The sequence below is a fragment of the Leptopilina heterotoma genome, unplaced genomic scaffold (genome assembly GCF_015476425.1).
Source record: "Leptopilina heterotoma isolate Lh14 unplaced genomic scaffold, ASM1547642v1 Lhet_733, whole genome shotgun sequence".
Taxonomy (NCBI): domain Eukaryota; kingdom Metazoa; phylum Arthropoda; class Insecta; order Hymenoptera; family Figitidae; genus Leptopilina; species Leptopilina heterotoma.
Genome location: NW_025111170.1, coordinates 34,398 through 50,943, shown reverse-complemented (window position 1 = coordinate 50,943; position 16,546 = coordinate 34,398).

Genomic DNA, 16,546 nt, shown 5'->3' with positions numbered 1-16,546 from the left:
TTGTTTCTTAGCCGGCGCCTTATGAATCAACACCCGTGACATGTGTGACATATCTTCTTTTCTTTTAATTTTGGACAATTTCTTAATTATAATTTTCATCATATTTTATATTATTTATAACAAGTTACGGGCACGTGACACCTCCCCCCTTTAAAATTCGGAAAATAGAAAATGAAATTGATAATTTTCCGAATTCAGCTTTGGTAACATGGTAATAGTTTAGAATTTTAAGTTAAGGGAGATGTCATTACACTGATTTAATCAATTCCATAACCCACACATTTAATGAAAGGTCAAACATTTGATAGATAAATTAAATGTTACAAATACTTTTAAGTTTAAAATTTTACATACATTTCCATCTATTTAATTTTAAATTCACACATACATTTGTTGTTATTTAAGATTTGTTAATATAAATACATTTTTAGGTTAGAAATGTTAATTTGAAATCTCTCACATACATTGATAGTTAACTTTAAAAAGTTACATACATTTTGATATTAAAGATGTTAACATTGAAAGTTATTTTGAAAATTACATACATTTTGAGGTTAAAAATTTTAGTTTCAAATACATTAAAAGTTATATTAAAAATTACATAGACTTAAAATTAGAAATGTTAATATAAAATTGAAGTCACACATACATTCAAAGTTTAATATTACAATGTTAATAGTTGAAATTCACACTTCAATTGTCATAAAGATTTAATGATTCTATATTGATTACATATTTTAGAAATACTCATTTTTAAATAACATTCAATTATAATAATGGTTTTAACAATGCAATTCGTAGAGTTTTCTTTTGATTACAAGTAGTAAAAATTTTATTTATAAGCCATAAATTGAAAGAGAATTTGCATTTAGAAATTATTTTGAGAATTGTTTAAAAGAAAAGGATAAAAAGAAAAAAAAATTTATTTGTTTATTTATATTTTTTTTTACACATGTATGTGTAGTCACCCTTCCCTTCCCCCAAAGAAAGAATACGAAAAAGTATTTTAAGTATTCTTTCTATTAATAAGTTTTAACGTTTAGATAGAAAATCCATTCTTAAAGAAATAGATGTCAGTAAAAATCTGTAGAGAAATTTAGCTCTTTTTTATATAAAGTTACCATGTTTTTGTTTTTAAGTATCTAATAAATATGATTTGAAATCATTGACTGTATGTATATTAGAAAAAGGTAACTCTTTTTGATATGTAATATGAAACTTATGCTTTTTTAAAAATATTATTTGTTTAAGATTTGTAAAATTGGATTTATATGTCATGTAATTTTAATTGGTTTTATTGAAATTTTTATTAAGTTTCATAACTTCTTTTTGTAATGAATATTGAATTATATCTTCAATTAATCATTAATTGAAAGTAAGAAGAAGGAAATTGGGAAAAGGGTGGTTAAAAGATTATTTGTTTTATGGAATTTTCTGAAAAGAAAGTATTTAGATATAATAAAAAAAATGAAGAATACATATCGCCTCTGAGATGTTTCTGAAACAAAGTAAAACTACATTAGATTCTATTCCATGATTTAACAATATACTTTTAATAAGAATTCATTCAGCATATTCAATTAATAACAAAATAAAATCTACTTAATTAGAAATAAAATTGTTTAATAAACTGAAGGGCATGTATTTTTTTTATTTTTAAGTAAAGAAAGCCTAGTTTTATTAGAAGCCATTATTATGTTTAATATGAGACATACGAAGTCTATTAATGTGAACGATTTTTGGTGTTTTATTTATTCTAATTTTAATATTTCCTTTTGATAAAATTTCTAAGACTTCATGAGGTCCTGTATATTGATTTCCTAATTTTTTAGGTTTGGGACCTTGTAGTAAGAATACACTATCTCTAATTTTAAAATTTTGGGGATTTATCCTTTGATCATAGTAAGTTTTCGATTTTTCTTTTGATTTAATTAAATTTTTATGTGCTAATGCTTGAATTTCGTGTAATTTTGTCACTAAATTAATTAAGTAATTGTCATAGGTTTCGAGTTTTTCTTCCTCTAGGAGGGGTAAGCTGGATGGTAACCTTGCTAATCTTCCGAAGACAAGTTCATAAGGAGTGCATTTTGTTCCTTCATGGACACTGGTGTTGTAGGAGAACATTGCTAGTTCTAGCAAGTCATCCCATTGTGAATTTTTATTAACAAATTGTTTTAAATATTCTGCAAGAACGTGATGAGATCTTTCTAGTGAACCATTCGACTGAGGATGAAAAGAAGTTGTTTTAAATTGTCTGATTCTAAATCGTTTAGCGAGTCGTTTCATAAGATTACTTAAGAAATTTGTTCCTTGGTCTGTTAGTACACCTTTTGGAGATCCATAAATACATATAAATCTTTTAACAAATGCATCTGCAATTGTACTTGCTTGCTGATTTGGTAATGGTATTGCTACTGAGAATTTAGTAAGACAATCTTGAATGGTTAAAATACATTCGTTTCCTGCATTAGTAGTTGCTAAAGGTCCAACAATGTCCATTGAAATTTTTTCAAAAGCTGTTCCTGGGGTATCAGTAATGATCATAGGGTTTTTAGTTTTTACACGAACTAATTTTTTCAATTGACACTGTAGACAAACTTGTATGTATTTTTGAATATCAAGTTTCATATTTTTCCAAAAGAATTTCTGCCTAATTCTACTATACGTTTTTGTGACTCCTTTATGGCCACCTATAGCAGAGGAATGTGCTTCTTCAATTAGTATTTCTCTTTGATCTTTTGTTGCATATTAAATATAACCTTTACAAATACAGTCGGGTCCCCATACTGTTAGATTCCAAACTGTTATGTCCTCAGTAGTGTTATGTTTTTGCATAACCTCCAAATTCAGAAGTGTTAGGTGACGTCACGTTACGTCACTAATTTTCAGGGCCGTATTCTTAAGACAAAGGAAAAGGGTGCATATACTTCTAGGCCAAACTTGAGGTGTATATATTTACGTTCCTGAAAGGTTCGCAGTAAGCATAATTTGAGCACATAACAGAGCTGAGTCTGGAGAAGTGGGAAATTTCTGAAAATGTAACAGTATGGGGACCCGACTGTAATTATTTTTGTTCTAGAACCTTCGAAAATTTTCTTCAAAATTAATTCGATATCTTGCCAATTGACATGATTTATGTTAGCTGTTTTCGCGATACTAACTGATTTTAATTGTAGATTTTCAGCTAAATTCCTAAATGATTGAATTGTCTTCTTGATGTTATATGTTATTTGGGAAATGCTTTCATTTGGTTCTGAGGTAATGGGTAATGCAATATGCAGAAAATTTCCTTTTTTAAATTCTTTAGCTTCATTTATTACAAGATTTTTAAATTGAGGAAGATCATTTTTGCTATTTAAACTTCGAGAACCATTATCCATGGGTATACAAGAGGTTGTTACGAAATATGCATAACACAGCCACACAAAAAAAAAAAGTTCTGATCTGGGGGTCTCACTATGTAGACTTTATGTTTTTTGGGTCGCTGAATCCGAATCCGAGGTCCATTTAACCTCATCAGATCAGGATTTTGACATAACCTCAAAAAACCAATATGGCGGACACATTTTTGAAAAGTTCATTGGATTCGCTTCAAATTCGTTACTCGGGGGTTTTTGGGGTCGCTGATTACGAATTTGAAGTCTGATTTCAAAAATTCAAAATAGCGGATCCAATATGGCGGACACGTTTTTGAAAACTTCATCGGATTCGCTTGAAATTCGTTACTCTGGGGTTTTTGGGGTCGCTGATTACGAATCTGATGTCGGTTTTTCAAAATTCAAAATGGCGGATCCAATATGGCTGACACATACATATTGGATGCGCCATTTTGAATTTTTGAAATCTGACTTCAAATTCGTAATCAGCGACCCCAAAAACCCCCGAGTAACGAATTTCAAGCGAATCCGATGAATTTTTCAAAAACGTGTCCGCCATATTGGATCCGCCATTTTGAATTTTTGAAATCAGACTTCAAATTCGTAATCAGCGACCCCAAAAACTCCCGAGTAACAAATTTGAAGCGAATCCAATGAACTTTTCAAAAATGTGTCCGCCATATTAGTCTTTTGAGGTTATGTCAAAATCCTGATCTGATGGGGTTAAATGGACCTCGGATTCGGATTCAGCGACCCAAAAAACATAAAGTCTACATAGTGAGACCCCCAGATCAGAACTTTTTTTTTTTGTGTGGCTGTGTAATTGTCTTTTCGCATTCTTAATTGATCCTTACATTCTACCACATTATTGCTGTGGAATTGATTTATTGAGTCATTTGTTTCGCTTTCTTGTTGGTTATCTAGAGAGAAATTGGGAGGGATTTCGGGAGGGGGCTCTGGAGGGGGCCGTTGATTGCTGTCAAAAGCTTCATTTTGAAGATCTGGAAAATATGATTCTTCTATATCATCTGAATCACTTTCATAAATTTCTTTAAATTTTTTATTTTCTTTACTTTCTTCAAATTTTTCAGTTCTTTCTATTATATCTTCGTCTGAGGATTCTTGAAAATTGTCATCACTAAGATCAGCTTGTCTTTCAATAAAAGGTTGATTTTTATTATTATACACTGGATCTGAGTCTTCTTCTGATTCTTCTTGCAAAGGAATTTGTTTTTTAGGTCTACCTCTTTTTTTTTAGTTGCTGAGTTTTGATCATTTTTTAAATCAAGTTTGCGCGGTCTTCCTCTTTTCTTTTTTAATTTTTGAATATCGACGTCTTCATTGTAGTTTATATTTCGCAATTTTTCGCGATTACGCAGATTTCGACCATTTTCTTGAATATGAGTTTGAAATTTTTCCTGATGTTGAGTGGATTTTGCAGAATTTCTTACACTTTTTTCACTGGTTTGCATTATGTTTTGTAATTTGTGTGTACTCTTTTTCAGTTGATTTTTCCGATTTTGTGCTCTTACTTCAGATTGGTTCACTGGTTTAATTTTTCCTTTGGAATTAAAATTCGTGTTTTCTTGATTTATTTTCTTTAATTTTCCTCTAGTAACAACAGTATTGAATTTTTTACTTTCCATTGGGAGTTTTATTTTATTGAAATTTTCACAAAATTCCTTATCACAAATCACTAGTTTCATAAATAGGAAAATTTGTAAAAAAAATTCACAGAGATTTTTAATGCCTTTAATTTTTGTTGTATCAGTTATCACGTTTGTTATTTTTTTAATAAGGCTTGCTTCTTCAGCTGCAGACACGGTGTTGACGTTCATTGTCTCGTTTGGTTCTTTTTCGATTTCATCATAATTAATATCTTCATCACAAATTAAATCGTTCTCACTTTTTATGCCATTATAGTTACCTGTATTGCCATCATCACCATCATCATCATCATCATCATCATCGTTATCATTGTCATCATCGTTGTCATCTTCGTTGTCTTCTGTTTCGTCATCATCATCTTCTTCTTCTTCTTCATCTTCTTCATCATCTTCAACTTCTTCTTTTTCTTCTTCATATCTTGGAATTATTCTTTGGAAATGATTTACTGGATTACGTGATAATGCATCTGCATTAACGTTCATTTTACCTGCTTTATACATCATTTCGAAATCATATTCCGATAGTTTGAGTTTCCATCTTGTAACTCGAGAGCAAGGATCACTTGAATTTTGAAACCATAATAATGGTTTATGATCAGTAACAATTGTAAATTTTCTTCCATAGAGAAAATGCCTGAAATGTAAGACACAGTAGACAATTGCAAGGGCTTCTTTATTATAAGTGTCGTATTTTACTTCATGTTCATTCAAAGATCTTGATGCATAGGCGATGGGTTTATCCTTTCCTATTTCTCCTTGAGATAAAATCCCACCTAAAGCATAACCTGACGCATCTGTTGTTAAAATGAAAGGTTTGTCAAAATCCGGCCTCTGTAATAAAGGTTCTTGACATAGTTCTTCTTTTAATAAATCAAAGGCTTCTTGTTGTTTTTCATTCCATTTAAAGGTCACATCCTTTTTTAATAATTGGTTCAAAGGGACCGATTTCTTGGAAAAATTTTCTATAAAACGGCGATAATAACCTGCTAAACCCATAAATTGTTTGATGTTTTTAACGTTTTTGGGTGTTGGAAAATTTTTTACCGCATTAATTTTCTTTGGATCTGGTCTGACTCCGTCTTTATCGATTATGTGTCCTAAGTAAACTACCTCTGGCCTAAGAAATTCACATTTGTCCGGTTGTAGTTTTAAATTGGCTGTTTCTAGTCGGTTCATAAAATTTTCAAATTTTTCCTGATGCTCTTCTAAAGAATTTGCAAAAATAACTACATCGTCAAGATAAACAAATAATTCAGTTCCAATAAGTCCAGATAAACATGAATTCATCAATCTTTGAAAACAACTTGGCGCATTTTTTAATCCGAATGGCATCCGATCGAATTCATAATGACCATAAGGGGTTGAAAATGCAGTTTTGTGAGAGTCTTTTGGGCTCATTTTTATTTGATGGAATCCGGAGGCCAAATCGAAAACCGAGAAATATTGTGCGTTTCCGAGGGTTTCCAATACTTCATTTATATTCGGTAAAGGGAAAAAATCTGTAATAGTTTTTTCATTTAATTTTCGAAAATCAAGCACCATTCGCCATTTTTATTTCCCTGTGAGTCGTTTTTCTTTGGTACAATCCAAACCGGAGTATTATAAGGGGATTGAGATGGTTTAATAATGTTATTTTTTAAAAGTTCATCTGTCTGTCTTAAAAGTTCTTCTTTATGTATTGGAGGGAATCGATATTGACGCGTAAATACAGGTTCTTCATTTTTTGTAGGAATGTTATGTTCGAGAACATTAGTAGCTGTAAGATATTCTCCAGGTAAATGAAATCTTTCCGCATATTTTTCTATTAATGCTTCTACATGTTGAAGTTCTTCAGGATTTAAATGATCTAATCTGAGTGAATCTAAAATTTGTTCAATTCTTTCTTTTCCTGTTATGTTGTAAAATCCAAATAGCTTATTATGCGATAGTTCTAGATTGGCAAAACTATCTAATAAACTTTCTTCTGTTAGATGTTCGAAATTTAATGTGTCATTTTTTATTTGGGTTTGTTTATCAGATGTTTTAGAAATTTCTTCATATTCTTCTAGCCTTACTTTAGGAATTTCTAATTTCACAAAATCTGAAAGAGTATTGGCAACTTTCACGTAAGCTTTACCGTCGTTGTTTGTTACTAAAGCATTTCCTATGAATACACCTGGATTTAAGGATAATAGAGGCACATATCCTTCTTTTACTTCTGTATTTTCAACAAGTAAAAATGTGTCAGATATTGATCTTGGTGGTAAAACTATGGTGTTCCTAGATGCAAAAGGGAAAATTTTTCCTTCAACTTCTAGACATTTTTCAGCGTAATTAATTTTGACATTATTATCTGTAAAGAATTCTGACCCTAATACACCATCCTCTTCAACTGGTACTTCGTTTGGTATAATATTGAATACAGTTAAGTATCCAAAAATTTCCAATTTTATTTGACCTAAGGTGAAAACTGGATGTTCATTTATACCGGTTAGTTGTAATTTTTTATTTCTGTTTAACGTCATATTGGAATCGAGCATTTTTTCTTTTAAAAGATTTAATCCAGCTCCCGTATCAAGCATCATATGAAATGGGATCGAAGAATTTTTTATTCTAATAAAGATGGAGGGTATCGTGTTTCCTTTACTACAATTAAATTGAATTGTTTCTAAATTTGGGAGAATCTTTTTATTTGGCACAATTACTCGCTTGTCACCTGTCCCACCGTGCCTATCCTGGGAGGGTTGCGCTCGTTTCCCTGTTCTGTGGGAGTCGCTGGTCGAGAATTTTGCTATTCTTTGATTTGATTATTATATGCTCTACGCCTACAGTCATTTATAACATGTCCAGGTTTCTTACAATAATTGCATGTAAGATTTATTCTGTCTCTAAAATTTTCATTACGTTCATTAGAAGGATAATTTTTTCTATCCTGATTTTGAAATTGTTGGTTACGATTTTGAGGATTTTGGAAATTATTTTGATACTGAGGTTTTGGAAAGTAATTCTGTTGGAAATTTTGTCTATTTTGGAAATTGTTTCTGTTTTGATTTTGATACTCTTGAAAATTACCTCTAGGTTGGAAATTTGGGTTTCGGAACTGTTGAATATTATTTCTAAAATGATTTTGAGATGGTTGGAAATACCGCTGTTGTTTAAATACAGCTGGAACTTCCCCTCTAGATAAACCATTACCTTGAAAATTATTCCCATATCTTTGCTGAGGTGGATATTGATTATTTGTACCTGACTTATGACATGTTCGTGCGCTATGTCCTTCTAGATTACAAATTTGACAAACGATAGTTTGATTTCTAGCAAATGTAACCCTACTTAAATTTGTTGGTTCCAAGGTTTGTTTATAGGATTTGATTTTTCGTAATTCTGCTGTGGCTCTTAATTTTCGTTCAATTTCTATAGCGTGATTCGTTAGGCCTCGAAATTGGTTGCTATCAGGTACCCGAATTTCTATATCTGGGTTTAATCCTCGACGAAAACATGAAATTGCGTCTCTTTCAACATTATTTTTAAAAACTTCATCTAGATTACCTTTGTTATTTAATCTGTGAGAATCATAAATTTGATCAACTAGTTCTTTAACTCTGTTCGCGTAGGAAATCACTGATTCATTTTCCCACATAAAAATGCTGCCTAGTTCGCCTTGTAATTGGTACACTGTTTTATTGGGTAAATATATCTTTTTTAACTGATTGATTAATTCTGTTACACTTCGAAAACTACTTCCATAAATTCCCTTCCTTGCTTCTCCTACTAGTTTTCCGCGTATCATTTTTACTAAATTTTCTTCTATGACAGGATTGGGAGGAAGCATTTGTTTAGCTTCTTCACATCCTTCGATGAATAATGCTAATGGTATTGATTTTCCGTCAAAATTAGGAATTAATTCTAAAGCATCGCGAAGGGACACTTGTTGATTATTGGGAATTGCCATTATTGGTTCAGAAAATATTTCAAACTAATCATTAAAAGGTGGAATTTCAGGATTTGATTTTTTTTCAGTAGAGGTACTTATAACTTTTTCTGAAAATTCATCTAGATTTTGATTTTTAAGATCATTATCTTGGGTTTTAAAAGTTTCAGAATTTTCTATTGTAAGATCTGTTTTTGAATTTATTATTTGAATTGTAGTATCACTAAAACTTGCTGTTTCTGAGTTACTTGTGGAAGGATCAAATGATTTTCTATTTGGAAGAGGGCTATGCTGAACTTTTGTGTTATTCCCAAATTGAAAAATTTGTTTTGCAATAAAATCGTTTGTTAATTTATGGCTTCTGAGAAGTCTATCACTTTCAGGAATTTTTTTATCGCATGACATTTAGAATTATTTTTTAAAGAAAAAGGTATATATATATATATATATATTTAATTCACTTTTGTTCTTGGCTTTATCATTATTCGTGGTTCGATTTTAAATATTACCTGTCAATTTCTTCGTATATTTTTAATTTTTTAGGATTTTTCTAGTTTATTTTATCTTTATAAGGATCTGTTTTCTTTTAAGTTTCCCGGCCGATGCACCAAAAAATTTAAATTGGTGTACTGTTACGTCTCAGAAGGAGACCAGTACTGGTATGTAAAGTTTTTGCCTGATTTATTTACAAAGCGGAAAGCTTTGAACTAAGGGAACAGGCTAAGAAAACAAACGCTTAGGTTAAAGATAATCTGTCCTTTTTATTTTATCACACAATACACAGGTTCTCGAAGAAATTGGCAGGTGAGTAGTTTTCCCTAAACTCGGTATAACTCCACTGAAAGCAGAATTATACCTTAGGATACTTAATTCAAGAATCTTTAAAATAAGAGAATAATTTGGTTTACTTACCAAGATTAAATTCCTTGAATAATTTAAACTCTTTAAAGAAGTAGATAGTTGATCAACAATTGGTTGGCAATTAGTAGGCCCTTGGTTGGCAATTGATTTGGTATTTGGTTGACAATTGATTAGTACTTCTTTGGCATAAGATTGGTATCTGGTTGACAATTGATTGGTACTTCTTTAGCACAAGATTGGCGAACAGTTGGCACAAGGTTGTCCCACGGTTGGCACACAATTATTTGATTGTTTGTCAAGAGTTTTAACAGTATTTTACAAGGATTTAAAATATAGTGGAGAATTGAAGATTAACCGAGTACTAACTTCGGAATAATTACTAATCAGTAAGATTGAAATATTAGATGAGACCGAAGATACAAAATATATGCAGGAAAATTAACTACTATTTAAGATACAATTGAAACGAAGGAAAATTGACTACAGCTGAAGACACAATTGAAACGGAGGAAAATTAACTACTATTTAGGATACAATTAAAACGAAGGAAAATTGACTACTATTTAAGATACAATTGAAACGAAGGAAAATTGACTACTGGTCACTCTTCAAAAATGGGGGTCTTTTATAGTCACAATTTCTTCAAATTTTTTAGGTGGGAGCCCATGCTGGGCTATTTAATCGATAGCATGCTAGCGAGAATAATCGATAACACACTACAGGTATACTTCCGTTGTTTCTTAGCCGGCGCCTTATGAATCAACACCCGTGACATGTGTGACATATCTTCTTTTCTTTTAATTTTGGACAATTTCTTAATTATAATTTTCATCATATTTTATATTATTTATAACAAGTTACGGGCACGTGACACAATAAAAAAAAAATTTTTTTTTAATTATTCTAAAGTGTAATAGTACCTGAAATAACAATTTTTCTACTAAAAACATTTTACGACTATTACGAGAAAAAATGCAGAAGTTCCTTGTCGTTCAAGTGGACTTTTCTCATAAAAAATAAAAACAAATAGGAAAACAATTCTTTTCAAAAGTATTTTAAAATTTATTAGATTTTTATAGGCTAACTACTTTTAAAAGAAGATTTTTATACTAAAAATATTTCATGACTATTCCGAGCAGAAACTGCAGAAGTTCCTTGACGTTCAAGTGGACTTTTGTAATAAAAAAATAAATTAATTATTAACAAAATTCTTTGAAAGCCATTTTGAAATTTATTAGATTTTTATAGGATAAGTACTTTTCCAAAAAGATTTTTCTACTAAAAATATTTTATGACTATTCCGATCAGAAAATGCAGAAGTTGCTTGTCGTTCAAGTAGACTTTTGTCATAAAAAAATAAAAATAATTAGTAAAACAATTCTTTGCTAAAATTTTTTTGAAATTTATTAATTTTTATAGGCTTAGTTTTCTTCAAAGAAGTTTTTTTAACTGAAAATATTTTATGACTATTCTGGGCAGAAAATGCAGAAGTTCCTTGTCGTTCAAGTGGACTTTTTTCAAAAAAAAAAATTATTTAAAAAAAAAAATTCTTTGCAAATCTATTTTGAAATTTATTAGATTTTTATAGCATAAGTACTTTTCCAAGAAGATTTTTCTACTAAAAATATTTTATGACTATTCCGAGCAGAAACTGCAGAAGTTCCTTGTCGTTCAAGTTGACTTTTCTCAAAAAAAAAAATTATTAAAAAATAAAATTCTTTGCAAAGCTTTTTTGAAATTTATTAGATTTTTATAGGATAAGTACTTTTCCAAGAAGATTTCTCTACTAAAAATATTTTATGACTATTCCGAGCAGAAAATGCAGAAGTTGCTTGTCGTTCAAATTGACTTTTTTCAGAAAAAAATAAAAATAATTAGTAAATCAATTCTTTGCAAAGATATTTAGAAATTTATTAGATTTTTATAGGATAAGTACTTTTCCAAAAAGATTTTGCTATTGAAAATATTTTATGATTAATCCGATCAGAAAATGCAGATGTTCCTTGTCGTTCAAGTGGACTTTTCTCAAAAAAAAATTATTTAAAAAAAAAAAATTCTTTGCAAAGCTATTTTAAAAATTTATTAGATTTTTATAGAATAAGTACTTTTCCAAGAAGACTTTTCTACTAAAAATATTTTACGACTAATCCGATAAGAAAATGTAGAAGTTGCTTGTCGTTTAAGTGGTCTTTTGACATAAAAAAATAAAAATAATTAGTAAAACAATTCTTTGCAAAAGTGTTTTTAAATTTGTTAGATTTTTATAGGATAAGTACTTTTCCAAGAAGATTTTTCTACTAAAAATATTTTATGACTATTCCGAGCAGAAACTGCAGAAGTTCCATGTCGTTCAAGTGGACTTTTGTCATAAAAAAAGAAATTAATTATTAACAAAATTCTTTGAAAACCATTTTGAAATTTATTAGATTTTTATAGGATAAGTACTTTTCCAAGAAGACTTTTCTACTGAAAATATTTTATGACTAATCTGAGCAGAAAATGCAGACATTGCTTGTCTTTCAAGTGGACTTTTGACATAAAAAAATAAAAATAATTAGCAAAACAATTCTTTTGAAATATGTTTTTAAATTTGTTAGATTTTTATAGGATAAGTACTTTTCCAAGAAGATTTTTCTACTAAAAATATTTTATGACTATTCCGAGCAGAAACTGCAGAAGTTCCATGTCGTTCAAGTGGACTTTTGTCATAAAAAAAGAAATTAATTATTAACAAAATTCTTTGAAAGACATTTTGCAATTTATTAGATTTTTATAGGATAAGTACTTTTCCAAAAAGATTTTTCTACTAAAAATATTTTATGACTATTTCGAGCAGAAAATGCAGAAGTTGCTTGTCGTTTAAGTGGACTTTTCTCAAAAAAAAAATTATTTAAAAAAAAAAATTCTTTGCAAAGCTATTTTGAAATTTATTAGATTTTTATAGGATAAGTACTTTTCCAAGAAGACTTTTCTACTGAAAATATTTTATGATTAATCCGATCAGAAAATGCAGAAGTTCCTTGTCGTTGAAGTGGACTTTTCTCAAAAAAAAAAATTATTTAAAAAAAAAATTCTTTGCAAAGCTATTTTAAAATTTATTAGATTTTTATAGGATAATTACTTTTCCAAGAAGATTTGTCTACTAAAAATATTTTATGACTAATCCGAGCAGAAAATGCAGAAGTTGCTTGTCGATCAAATTGACTTTTTTCAGAAAAAAATAAAAAAAATAATTAAAAAAATTCTTTGCAAAGCTATTTTGAAATTTATTAGATTTTTATAGGATAAGTACTTTTACAAAAAGATTTTGCTATTGAAAATATTTTATGATTAATCCGATCAGAAAATGCAGAAGTTCCTTGTCGTTCAAGTGGACTTTTCTCAAAAAAAGAAATTATTTAAAAAAAAAAATTCTTTGCAAAGCTATATTGAAATTTATTAGATTTTTATAGGATAAGTACTTTTCCAAGAAGACTTTTTTACTGAAAATATTTTATGACTAATCCGAGCAGAAAATGCAGAAGTTGCTTGTCGTTCAAGTGTACTTTTCTCTTAAAAAAATATATTAATTTAAAAAAAAAAATTCTTTGCAAGCTATTTTGAAATTTATTAGATTTTTATAGGAAAAGTACTTTTCCAAGAAGACTTTTCTACTGAAAATATGTTATGACTATTCCGAGCAGAAAATGCAGAAGTTGCTTGTCGTTTAAGTGGACTTTTGACATAAAAAAATAAAAATAATTAGTAAAACAATTCTTTTTAAAAGTATTTTTAAAATTATTAGATTTTTATAGGATAAGTACTTTTCCAAGAAGACTTTTCAACTGAAAATATTTTATGACTAATCCGAGCAGAAAATGCAGAAGTTGCTTGTCGTTCAAGTGGACTTTTGACATAAAAAAATAAAAATAATTAGTAAAACAATTCTTTTTAAAAGTATTTTTAAATTTATTAGATTTTTATAGGATAAGTACTTTTTAAAGAAGACTTTTTTACTGAAAATATTTTATGACTAATCCGAGCAGAAAATGCAGAAGTTGCTTGTCGTTCAAGTGGACTTTTGACATAAAAAAAAAAAATAATTAGTAAAACAATTCTTTGCAAAGCTATTTTGAAATATTTTAGATTTTTATAGGATAAGTACTTTTCCAAGAAGATTTCTCTATTAAAAATATTTTATGAATAATCCGATCTGAAAATGCAGAAGTTCCTTGTCGTTCAAGTGTACTTTTCTCTTAAAAAAATATATTTATTTAAAAAAAAATTCTTTGCAGGCTATTTTGAAATTTATTAGATTTTTATAGGATAAGTATTTTTCCATGAAGATTTTTCTACTGAAAATAATTTATGACTATTCCGAGCAGAAACTGCAGAAGTTCCTTGTCGTTCAAGTAGACTTTTGTCATAAAAAATGAAATTAATTATTAACAAAATTCTTTGAAAGCCATTTTGAAATTTATTAGATTTTTATAGGATAAGTACTTTTCCAAGAAGATTTTTCTACTAAAAATATTTTATGACTATTCCGAGCAGAAAATGCAGAAGTTGCTTGTCGTTCAAGTTGACTTTTGACATAAAAAATTAAAAATAATTAGTAAAACAATTCTTTGCAAAGATATTTAGAAATTTATTAGATTTCTATAGGATAAGTACTTTTCCAAAAAGATTTTTCTACTGAAAATATTTTATGACTATTCCGAGCAGAAAATGCAGAAGTTGCTTGTCGTTCAAGTGGACTTTTGACATAAAAATGTAAAAATAATTAGTAAAACAATTATTTGCAAAGCTATTTTGAAATATTTTAGATTTTTATAGGATAAGTACTTTTCCAAGAAGATTTTTCTACTGAAAATATTTTATGACTATTCCGAGCAGAAAATGCAGAAGTTGCTTGTCGTTCAAGTGGACTTTTGACATAAAAAAATAAAAATAATTAGTAAAACAATTCTTTGCAAAGCTATTTTGAAATATTTTAGATTTTTATAGGATAAGTACTTTTCCAAGAAGATTTTTCTACTGAAAATATTTTATGACAATTCCGAGCAGAAAATGCAGAAGTTGCTTGTCGTTCAAGTGGACTTTTGACATAAAAAAATAAAAATAATTAGTAAAACAATTCTTTGCAAAGCTATTTTGAAATATTTTAGATTTTTATAGGATAAGTACTTTTCCAAGAAGATTTCTCTATTGAAAATATTTTATGAATAATCCGATCTGAAAATGCAGAAGTTCCTTGTCGTTCAAGTGTACTTTTCTCTTAAAAAAATATATTTATTTAAAAAAAAATTCTTTGCAGGCTATTTTGAAATTTATTAGATTTTTATAGGATAAGTATTTTTCCATGAAGATTTTTCTACTGAAAATAATTTATGACTATTCCGAGCAGAAACTGCAGAAGTTCCTTGTCGTTCAAGTAGACTTTTGTCATAAAAAATTAAATTAATTATTAACAAAATTCTTTGAAAGCCATTTTGAAATATTTTAGATTTTTATAGGATAAGTACTTTTCCAAGAAGATTTTTCTACTGAAAATATTTTATGACTATTCCGAGCAGAAAATGCAAAAGTTGCTTGTCGTTCAAGTGTACTTTTCTCTTAAAAAAATATATTTATTTAAAAAAAAATTCTTTGCAGGCTATTTTGAAATTTATTAGATTTTTATAGGATAAGTATTTTTCCATGAAGATTTTTCTACTAAAAATATTTTATGACTATTCCGAGCAGAAACTGCAGAAGTTCCTTGTCGTTCAAGTTGACTTTTCTCAAAAAAAAAAATTATTAAAAAATAAAATTCTTTGCAAAGCTTTTTTGAAATTTATTAGATTTTTATAGGATAAGTACTTTTCCAAGAAGATTTCTCTACTAAAAATATTTTATGACTATTCCGAGCAGAAAATGCAGAAGTTGCTTGTCGTTCAAATTGACTTTTTTCAGAAAAAAATAAAAATAATTAGTAAATCAATTCTTTGCAAAGATATTTAGAAATTTATTAGATTTTTATAGGATAAGTACTTTTCCAAAAAGATTTTGCTATTGAAAATATTTTATGATTAATCCGATCAGAAAATGCAGATGTTCCTTGTCGTTCAAGTGGACTTTTCTCAAAAAAAAATTATTTAAAAAAAAAAAATTCTTTGCAAAGCTATTTTAAAAATTTATTAGATTTTTATAGAATAAGTACTTTTCCAAGAAGACTTTTCTACTAAAAATATTTTACGACTAATCCGATAAGAAAATGTAGAAGTTGCTTGTCGTTTAAGTGGTCTTTTGACATAAAAAAATAAAAATAATTAGTAAAACAATTCTTTGCAAAAGTGTTTTTAAATTTGTTAGATTTTTATAGGATAAGTACTTTTCCAAGAAGATTTTTCTACTAAAAATATTTTATGACTATTCCGAGCAGAAACTGCAGAAGTTCCATGTCGTTCAAGTGGACTTTTGTCATAAAAAAAGAAATTAATTATTAACAAAATTCTTTGAAAACCATTTTGAAATTTATTAGATTTTTATAGGATAAGTACTTTTCCAAGAAGACTTTTCTACTGAAAATATTTTATGACTAATCTGAGCAGAAAATGCAGACATTGCTTGTCTTTCAAGTGGACTTTTGACATAAAAAAATAAAAATAATTAGTAAAACAATTCTTTTGAAATATGTTTTTAAATTTGTTAGATTTTTATAGGATAAGTACTTTTCCAAGAAGATTTTTCTACTAAAAATATTTTATGAC